General features: G+C 46.1%; 1 non-coding gene across 1 annotated transcript; it reads right to left on the bottom strand.

Annotated features, from left to right (window-relative positions):
* Nucleotides 1–532: 532 nt before the first annotated feature.
* TRNAA-UGC (transfer RNA alanine (anticodon UGC)) lies at nucleotides 533–604 on the bottom strand. Its single transcript has one exon. It is a non-coding gene; the product is annotated as a tRNA-Ala (tRNA).
* Between the last annotated feature and the right edge of the window lie 9665 nt (nucleotides 605–10269).

Raw genomic sequence — 10269 nt, 5'->3', positions numbered from 1 at the left:
CATTTGTTTATGGGCACACGGCTCAGAATGGGCTCCCCCAGAAGCAGCTAAGGGTGTGAATGCATGTGATTTCCCTGGGAAGTGATCTGAGGAAGTGACGGTAGGGGACCAGGGTAGTGGCACAGGGAAGGGAAAGTATAAGGTGCCTTAATGAGCAAGTTAATGCATTGGCTGTTGGGGAACTTCTGGTAGGTAATGTAGAACCCACATCACGGTCATCCCGCCTGAGGGGGAGGGAGCTGGGTTGTTTATCCAGCAACTCAGGTCAGTCATTTGAGGGCTGTTCCTGGGGACATGTATTCTTCAGTATTTCCAGCCTGCATGCAAAGGCCACTAAGCGGGGAGTTGCAGGTGCTTGTAGTAGGAAGCCATCCCCTTGTCTGGGACTGGTGAGTCCCCAAGGGAATGTGGGTCATGCACCGAGGGTATCTGCACAAGCTTAAACATCTGGGATCCATAGAACATCCCCTGTTTGCAATGTTGTGTTTTGTTTTTTTTTCCTGGCCGCGCTGCGCGGCTTGCAGGATCTTAGTTCCCAGACCGGGGATTGAACCCTGGCCCCAGCAGTGCAAGTGCAGAGTCCTAACCACTGGACCACCAGGGAATTCCCTGCAATGTTGTGTCTCTGTATTTGTCTTTCTCTCTAGACTATGAGCTCTCTGAGGGCAGGGCCATATCTTGTTTCCATGCCCACTGCCTAGCACAAACCTGGCCCAGAACAACCACTCAGCAAACACCTGCTGACGGACTGAATGGATGATGGAGGGAATAAGTGATTGAAGCCTTGAAAATGCACAGGACCAAGATTATAAACTCAAATGCCTACAAGAGCCAGGGGGAGGGTGAAATGAGTAACACAGTTCAGAAAAGAGAAAAATCAGAAGGTGGGAGTTGTGGGGACATGAAAGACACACGTCCTGTCAATGGCACAGCTGTTACTCAGCTTTGAGTGATCGTCACCTTGTGGGAATTTGACCCATGGTGGTTGTGGACCTCCTGACTTTTTAAAAAAGAAAAGCCAGGACTCCCCATTAGGTAAAATTTCTTGATTTTAAAATGTAGTCAATGATGTAAAATATTCTGAAAACTAGAGACAGATCCCTCAAACACATCTGGGTGATGTAACTCATTGCCAGGCATATTTGGTCACCCAGTTACATGAAGCAGGACACAGCACAGAGCACTTCCGGAGAGAGAGAGACAGGGGCTTCCCCAGCTCCCCAGAAGTCCCCACTGCGATGTGTCCTGGAATGTTCATGGATTAGTAACATAAAGAATAGTCTGGTAGGTTCATGTCGTTGCTTAGGCAGGAGACTTGGGGGGAAAATCCCTCTATTCCCGTATCTGTAAAGTAGGTACATTAAGGCCCGACCTCTTTTGTGGTGAAGGTTAATATATTGATGAGTGAGATAGTTCTTTATAAACCCTAAATCCAAGCTTGGTTGGTACCCTTCCCAGAACTCTCCCTGCTGCCATTGAAGGCTGTTTCCTTGGCTTAGGGTTCTTCTAGGCTCTCTTCCTGTCTCTGCCCTAAGCCCTCAGGGTCTGCTGTGGTTGTCAGGCTCCTAACTGGTGGCCTTGGTCCTGATCTGCCCGTCTTTGCCAGGTGCCTGGCAGCTTAGTGCTGGTGTGCTCAGCTGTGATGTCCACCTCTGGGATGCCACCTTCTGGACCACCCAGCCTGGGTTTGCAACCTGGAGCTCATGACTCAGAGAAGCAAATCTGAATGCAGTTCCTTCTTTGGAGGAGCTCACAGCCCAGGGGAGGCAGACCCTAATCCATGACAACACAAACTTTAAGGATCAGTGGCATTTCTTTGTTTACCAAGCCCCATTCCTTTTCTTCCTGGGCATGAAGCTAGACTACATTTCCCAGGCTCCCTTGCAGTTAGGTGAGACCATGTGACTGAGTTCTGACCAATGGAATGTGGGCAGAAGCAATGTAGCACGATTCCCAGCATGGCCCATAAAAATCTCCTCTGCAATTCTCAATACACTCTCTCTTTCACCATCCACTGGATAAATGGAGAGAACTCCAAGCACTGAGACAAGCGTGGAGCCACAGGATGGAAAGGACTTGGGTCTCTGAATGACTGCAGAGAGTAGAAATTTCCACATCTCCAAATGACCTGGGTTGTACTGTGATGTGAAGGACAAACCTTATTGTGTTACGCCACTGAGATTTGGGGGTTGTTTCTTACATCAGTTATCCCACCCTGACTGATACAGTGCCCTAAGCGGAAGTGTGCAGAATGCCTCGGGAACCTCTGGGCCTCCTGGGGAACCCCTGGGCTCTCTGCTGGGGGAAGGACTGGACTCCAACTCAGAGCTCATTAAGGAAGCTGTAGGCTCTCTACCAGGGTACGAGAAGTGTGGAGCTGGAGAGTTCAGATCTGCTTCCACATATATTAAATTAAACACAGTTAAAGGGATTTTGTGATGCCCCTTGAGGTGGATAGAAAGAACTTCGGGCAAGAGTAGTTGTTCCAGGTTGTGGGTGAGAGTTGCATTTTTCCATCCTCCAGGAATTCACATCTCAATGGTGCAGGGTAGACATTATTCCTTCAGGGATAGCTAAAGACCATGAATTTCTCTTGGCAAATGGTTCTACCTCTGAGAGTCACTTCTTGCTCACTATGCGAACAGGTGACAGTAGGACTGAAGATCCTCTTGGCAGGCAAAGATCCTTGAGCTCGAAGCTCTACCAGCAACTTCTGTCCTGCCGCTAGGGATCTGGGATAGAGAGCGTGTATTCTCCACCAAGGGCATATCTGCTGCAGAGGGAGAGGGGAAGCAGTCCAGTCCCACATCATTTGGGGCAAATATGTTCAAGGAGTCATCCTCTTTTCTGGATGTTTAAACCATCTACACATTCCCCAAGGACTGGATTATGAGGTTCAGAAAACAGCTCTGGCTACTTCTCACAGAAGGGAGGCTGTTGGAGCCCTCCAGATGGATGGAGGCTGGAGAACAAGGTGTAAGAATCAAGGCAGCTCCTGAGGGTAGGAAGCAGAACAGGGTCAGATGGAATGGACTCCCATATTTTTGCAGTTTCTTTATCTCTCTGTTCAAGATTTAAATTTCAGGGAGAGAAGCCAGTTATACAAAGCATGAGACATGACAAGACATTCCCAAAGAGATGCACAGGCTTCTAGGACCCCCGAAGTTTCTCATAGGGATGTTCCACTTTTGCTGATGCTGCTCCTGGATGAGAGAAGGTGACCTTTGCCATTCTCATGAGCTTTGTTATACTCTCTAGGTGTGTCCCCTCACCCCCCCCCCCAAACTGTTCTGACCACCATGGCAACAAACCAGTACAATACAGCTGTAGTGCCCTCCTAAGTGATGACTGTGAAAGCTGAGCTCCTGGAGGCCCAGAGGTGAATTTTCTAGACCTAGTATCACTCAGCAGGTCCAAAAAGCCTCAAAGCTGCGTGAGATTTATTCCTGGGGTGGGGATCGGCTTAGTTCTATTTGCTTCTTCCTCCCCACAAAATAGCAAACAACCCATCCTTTAGGGCCCTTTGTTACAGATTGTGACAGCTTCCTTGGCCAGGTGCCTCAGTGTCTTTTAAAATTAACAAGTAATCCCGAGGCAATATTTGAGCCTAGATATGTGAGTGATTGCTTCTGCCTATGCTGGGAAAAGGGGGTCACTTCAGGGACATGGGATACCAGATGGCTCTGAGAGGAAGCCCGGTTTCAAAAGTAATTAAGGACAACAATCTCAGAAGAGTAGCATAAACCAAACTGTCTGAACAAAGAGGCACTGGATTAGCCTGTTGAATGCATCAAAAAGAAATTCTCAAGATCCTGATGTTTCGCCAGGGCCTTCTAACACTTCACTGTTTGGTCATCTGGGCTGTGGCATCAGGAGGCCGGTGCCTCTCTGTAAATAGACTAATTTCTGCATGTGGGTCAGAGTGGATATCTCAGAACAGAGAAAATCAAACCAGAGCAAAGATCATCATGGAGGGAGAAAGAGAAGGTTTAAAAGGGCAGTCTTGGTAATGTTTTACTGCCTCTTTAAATGATCACTAGTGTGATAGGCAATAGCTGTTTAAAAAAATCTCTTAAGGCATTTATAGACTGCTTCCAGTGTGTGAGGCATTGGGAGGGATGGATGAAAACACAGAGAAAGTATGACCCCTATTCTCAAAGGAGTTATAAACTAGGGATAATGATAATAAGTAATATTTATAGGCTGTTAAATAGTTTGCAAGGCTTTTTTTTGGATGAATGTTATAATGCTATTGATCACAGGTATTATCCATTCAATATTTTTCCTGAGTGTGCAGGAAATTGAAGCTCAGAGAGGTTAAGCAACTTGACCAAATTCACACAGCTTATCAGTGAAGAGACTAAATTTTGTTTTTTCAGATTTTATTTTATTTTACATACACATGTATCTATTCTTCTTCAAATTCTTTTCCCATTTGGGTTCTTACAGAATATTGAGCAGTGTTCCCTGTGCTATATAGTAGGTCCTTGTTGGTTATCTATTTTAAATATAGCAGTGTGTACATGTCAATCCCAAACTTCCAATCTATCCCCGCCCCCCACTTTTCCCCTCAGTAACCATAAGTTTGTTCTCTAAGTCTGTAAATCTGTTTCTGTTTTGTAAATAAGTTAACTTTATCTTTCTTTTTTTTAGATTCCGCATATACATGGTATCATATGATATTTGTCTTTCTCAGTCTGACTTACTTCACTTAGTATGATAATCTCCAGTGAAGAGATTAAATTTGAACTTGAATCCTCCGCCTAAACTTCTTGCCTATGTAGCCAAGGAGACAGCCATGTATACAAATGACATGAGGGATTGTATGAACGTTAGAGATAAGGAAGGAGTAGAATGCTGATGGTGAAATATTGAGAATAAGCTGTGGTGTTGTGGTGAAGAGGGTGTATCCTTCATCTCTCTACTTCCTTCCTCTCATCCTTTCTCCACACTGCTGCAGAAATGATCTTTCAATATAAATCTGATTTGTTTACTTCTAAGCTTAAATCCCTCCATTGGCTTCTCCTTGCCTTCATGGTGAAGTTGGTGTTGGACGCTGAAGATTTACATGTTACGGTTGTGTGGTTTTGCCCAGCTGGGGTTCCCCAGTGACAGCATGGAGGAAGAAGATGGTTAATTCATTCAGGATTGCATTATTGCCAATCGATGTGACAGAGAGATGAGTTAGGCAGCCGAGTAATGATAGATCATAGGGTCCAGCTGATGAAGTGAGGAAAGGGAAGGCAGGAGGGGCTCACGGACGGGAGACGAGGAGAGGTGGATGGACTGGAAGTCCTGATGAGATTGAAGAATGGTTGCAGTGGGATGCTTGGGTGGGCAAGCCGGGTGGAGGGGAGGATTCAGGGGGAATGGGGTGCATGGATTAGTGAGTTTGGAGAAAGCAGTCTCAGATGATGATAAAGTTCAGGAAGTGACCCTCCCAATGGGTGACTGGTAGAATAATGCCCGCTCCCAGAGATATCCATGTCTTAACCAAAAGGGTCCATGAGCCAAGGAATGCAGGTGGCATCCCCAAGTTGCAAAAGGCAAGAAAAGAGATTCTCCCCTGGAGCCTCCAGTTAGCCTTGCTGACTCACTTTGGACTTCTCATGTCCAGAACTATAAGAATAATACATTTGTGTTGTTTTAAGCCACTAAATTTGTAATTTGTTACACCAGCAATTTGGAAACTAACAAAGTTGATTAAGAGATTAGAGAAGAAAGTACTTGAATGACTCTTCACATCTTGGATTCTCCATTTCTTGACATATCTATCATCAACTCAACTGGAGTTTCCAGAGCTGGACTTGTGTTTCTCTAGCCAACTCATTCCTCCACGACTTGCATCAATTATTTAATTTTAAAGCTTTCCCCACTCTCACCACACCTCTTACCTCCTCCTCCCATGTGGCTATCAGCAGTTGACCTGAAATCATTCAGGATGACGTCAGTAAGTTGGGATCGAAGACGTCATTGAATGAAGGAGAGTTTCCAGGAGGTACAACAATGGTGGAGAGAGGCAGGTATAACTTGTCTGAGTCTCAAAGACGCAGGAACTTTTAAATACAGAGAAGGTGTACTGGTCTTCTTGGGATCCTCAAACAATGAAAAAAATCATGGTTAAGCTGTTCCATATGGGAAAATGAGAAATATTATGTTTCAGATCTTTGAGAAGGAGGAAAAGAGAAGCCAGGAGGAGAAGGAAGAGGAGGAAAATGTATAGGAGAGAGCCGACTTCAAGATGGCAGAAGGCTAGGGACCACTTGGGGTGATGGGGTAGCTAAAATGGCTTTTAAGAGCATCTGTGCTTATGTGCAGATTTAAGTCAGTTGACATTTTGTAATATGTGTCTCATGGCCATGGCTTTCCAACACCCTTGGCAAAATGTTCTATATTCTTGCTTTCATCTGTGGGATTTTGGAAATTGAAGATTGGATTTGCTTTTACCTGTGGATAAACTTGGTGTGGAAAAAAGATGGCATGTACAGAGGTAGGAATCCAGAGGCTGAGGTGAGCATCCATCCATTATCCTTCCATCCACCTACCCTATGTATCCATCATTTACCTGTCGTCCATCTATCCATCATCCATCACCCATCACCCATCACCCATCCACCCATTCACCATCTATCATCCATTCATCCATCTACCCATTTGCAAATTCATTTATTCAACAAATACTCATTGAACATCTATCATATATACTTGATTCTGTTCTGGGTCCTGGGGATACTGCAGTGAACAAGATAGACAGATACTGTGCTCTCAGGAGTGTCCAATCAGTATGAAAGGCAGATCATAGTAAAGTAACTGAATAGATTACCAAGATTCTTTCAGACTATGATAAAGACTATGAAGACAATAAAAGAACAGGGTGATGTTAAATAGAGCAGTAGCTACCAATGTGTTGTTTCTGGGCTAATAGCACTAGCACACCTGGAAACCTGTGAGAATGTAAATTCTCAGGATCCACCCCAGGCCTGCTGAATCACAAACTCTGGCAGTGGGTTCCAGAAATCTGTAGTTTGAGCCTTCTAGGTGAATCTGATGCATGCTCAAGTTTGAGATCCACTGTTAATGGGGAGTGATGGTATGGTTACTTGAGGAAGGGTAGTCCGGGAAGGCCTCTCAGAGGAGGTGACATATGAATTGAGATCTCATTAACAAGAGAAATCTAGCTCTGAAAGCCTAGAGACGTGTGTCCTGGGCAGAGGGAATAGTGAGGGAAAAAGTCCTGAGGCAGGAACCAGGTTGGGGGCTTCAAGGGCCTGTGTGGCTGGAATGTGGTATACAGTTGTACAAATTCATGATAAAAGACAGTACTAGAAACATTCTGGTTGTTCTTTGGCTATTGTTCTCTTTATGTAGAAATGTATAGACATCTCTCTTTATATAGAGATGTGGTCTTTGCCCATTTGTATTGGAAGATATATATCAGAATTCTTTTTTAAAGGAAAAAATAAGTTAATTTAAATCATACAAGTAATTCATATATAAATTTTCCTTATAGATGGATTTCTTGGCCTCTTATGAACTTGCATGTTATCTTGGGAAGGGCACTGTGGACTAGGAGGCAAGGCACTTGGGATCTAATCTGGTCACAGTCTGGTCACTTATCTTCTCTGGGCCCCATTTCCCCATCTCCAAGGTCAGGAAGAGGAGGGAATAGGAGGAATCAGCTGCCCTGTCCCCTGAGCCAGAAGACTGCTGACATCTCCTTGAGGGGCAGTCCAGTTCCTCTACAACCTCCCTCACCTCCTTTCCCTCTTCCCGATTCCACCTTGGACAGACACACGTGGAACAGGGTAGGAGGAAACGTGCACATGGATTCCCTTGGAATTATCCTCTCTGTCAATCTGTTCTGAATATACCACAATTCTGAGAGCTCAAGTCCATGCTCTCAATAGCAGTTTCCTTTGTAGCTGTTGCCCTGCTGCTGAGCCCAACAGGTTCCTCTCTTACGAACGGATGTCTCGTGCAAAAAACACTCAGCAGAGCTGCAAAATCGTGACCACAGCATTTGGCCGTCACTCTGCAAGACTGGGGAGACAGAGAGGAAACAAACCTGGACCTTGTCCAGGGAGGCAGTGAAGTGCAGCGGGAAGACCCTGGTGTGCTTCCTTTAACTTGGCCTCCCTGAGCCTCTGTTTCCTCATTTGCCAAAAGGGGATGATACCCTTACACTGTATTAAGTAAGATGGCATGTGCCGACTGTCTGGCACACAGTAGGAGCTCAACATATGTCAGTGCTTGTCTTCCATCCCTCCCCAGGGAGCGGGGAAATGACTCTCCTCTCCAGGCAGCCAACAAGTCCCTCTTTGCCTACAACTCTCTGGGTTTGTTTTGCTTGTGTAGTAATTAGGCACCAGCAGCTGCGAGTATCCAAACCCACAGTCTTATCTTTTCCCCAAGCTGCTTCAGTTGATAGAGGGTTGGGTGGTAGATGACAGCTTGTTTATCCAGGGAGGCTGTAAAATATTCTGTTGAGCGAACACACAGAAAAGCTCATTTGTCTTGTCTTTTGTCCTTATAGCCGCACAGTTCAGAAGGGATGTTCTCCCATCTTACTGACTCCTTGCTCCTCTGAGCGTTGCTCACAGACCCTCTGTGCCCACACCTGGGAATGCTGGGGCTGCCCCAGCCCCTCCCTCTCACCTTGCTGCCCTCGGTAAGAGCATCCACCACGAGGGCTCCATTGACCACTCCCAGCTTCGGCCACTCCCCTGAGCTTCACACTGGACACCACCACCTGGATGTCCACAGGCCCCGCCCGCTCGGCCCATCCAAGACGGACGCCACCTCCCTTCCCACAGTTGCTCCTCTTCTCTGGGTATCAGCCATCGGCAGCACTGGACATCGCGCCTTGAAACTGAAACCTGGGGGTCCAGCCTGGACATCCCGCTGTTTCTCTGCTCCACCTCTCAATACCCTACAGGCCCTGTCCGTGTTCTGTCTCAGATCTCTCTCCTGACTGTCCTCAACTCAGCCCCGGCCACCACCAGCCCGGGGAAGGCACTGGTCCTTCTGCATGCCTGCGGCCGGGGGATGGTTCTGGAACACACACCAGCCTCCGTCAGCCGCTCCTTCCGGACCTGCAGTCCTGAGGACGGGTGCGGAGAAGAATCTGTGATCATTCCCAGAGGCCACGGGAGGCAGGAAATAAACCCAGATTTTTGAGAAAAACAAACCAGTCAACAACAACAACAACAAATAACAAAATTAAAACATCCTGGCCTTCGATTCTGATGCCTCCACATATTAGCGGTGTTATTTCTGACACTATTTCAGATCTCTGTGGAGCTCATTTTCTTCATTTCTGCAAAGGGGCCGATACTTCCTGCCTCCCAAAGTTGCCGTGAAGTTTAGGTGAAGCTGTCTATGCGGTATATGGTACAGGTTTGATCAGTGTTAAGCTCTTCTCCCTGTCCTTCACTTTGAATCGTATTTCGTAGTTCTCAGAACCCTTTCTTAGATGGTTCATTCATTCCATTCGTTCATTCCACACCTATTTGTTGTGTGCCTGCTATGAGCTGGGGATAATGCTGGGCGCTGGGGTGGAGTGGAGAACAAGTCAGACTTAGTACCATATCCCCTGGGGTTTCCATTTTTGGTGGGTGGAGACAGACAGAAAGCAAGTAACAAACAAATAATATGATATCAGGTAGTGTTAAGTGCCACGATTAAAAAATCAATCAAGATAAGATAGACTCCCTGGAGAGAGCCGTGGGAAAGAGAGTCAGTAAACAAGCCAAAGAATAATTAAAATAATTTACTGACTCTGGTACGAGCTTGTGAAGGAAGTAAGTGTGGTTATGTGAAACCACAGGCAGGTTGAGAGGATTAAATATTAAAAGTGTATGGGATGCACCTTGTATGATGGTAAATAGCCTATACCCAGTGACCCTTTCTTTCCCCCAATTCTTCTCTTTCCTGTGTCTTTAATTTCTCCCCTAAGGGATCCTTCCCACCAGCATTTAGACATGTCCAAGTCTTTTTCTACTTAGAACACACCTCTCTGCCCCAACCTTACGCCTTCCTCCATCTCTGACCCTACCTTCCCTCCTCAGAGAAAATGGTTCTAAAGAGTTGTCTCCACTTCCACAATTCATTCTTCGACTCATTTCAGTCTGGCTCCTGCCCCCAAAAGGGTCCCAGAAACTGCTCCCTCTGAAATCACCAAAGACTTCCATTGCCACTGAATCCTTTGAGCTCTCATACCCTGTCTCTTGGTCACATTCGATATAATTCTCTCTCCAATTCTCAATACAT

This window comes from Phocoena phocoena, chromosome 15 (genome assembly GCF_963924675.1).
Source record: "Phocoena phocoena chromosome 15, mPhoPho1.1, whole genome shotgun sequence".
Classification (NCBI taxonomy): Eukaryota; Metazoa; Chordata; class Mammalia; order Artiodactyla; family Phocoenidae; genus Phocoena; species Phocoena phocoena.
This window is presented reverse-complemented; position numbering and strand designations above follow the sequence as displayed.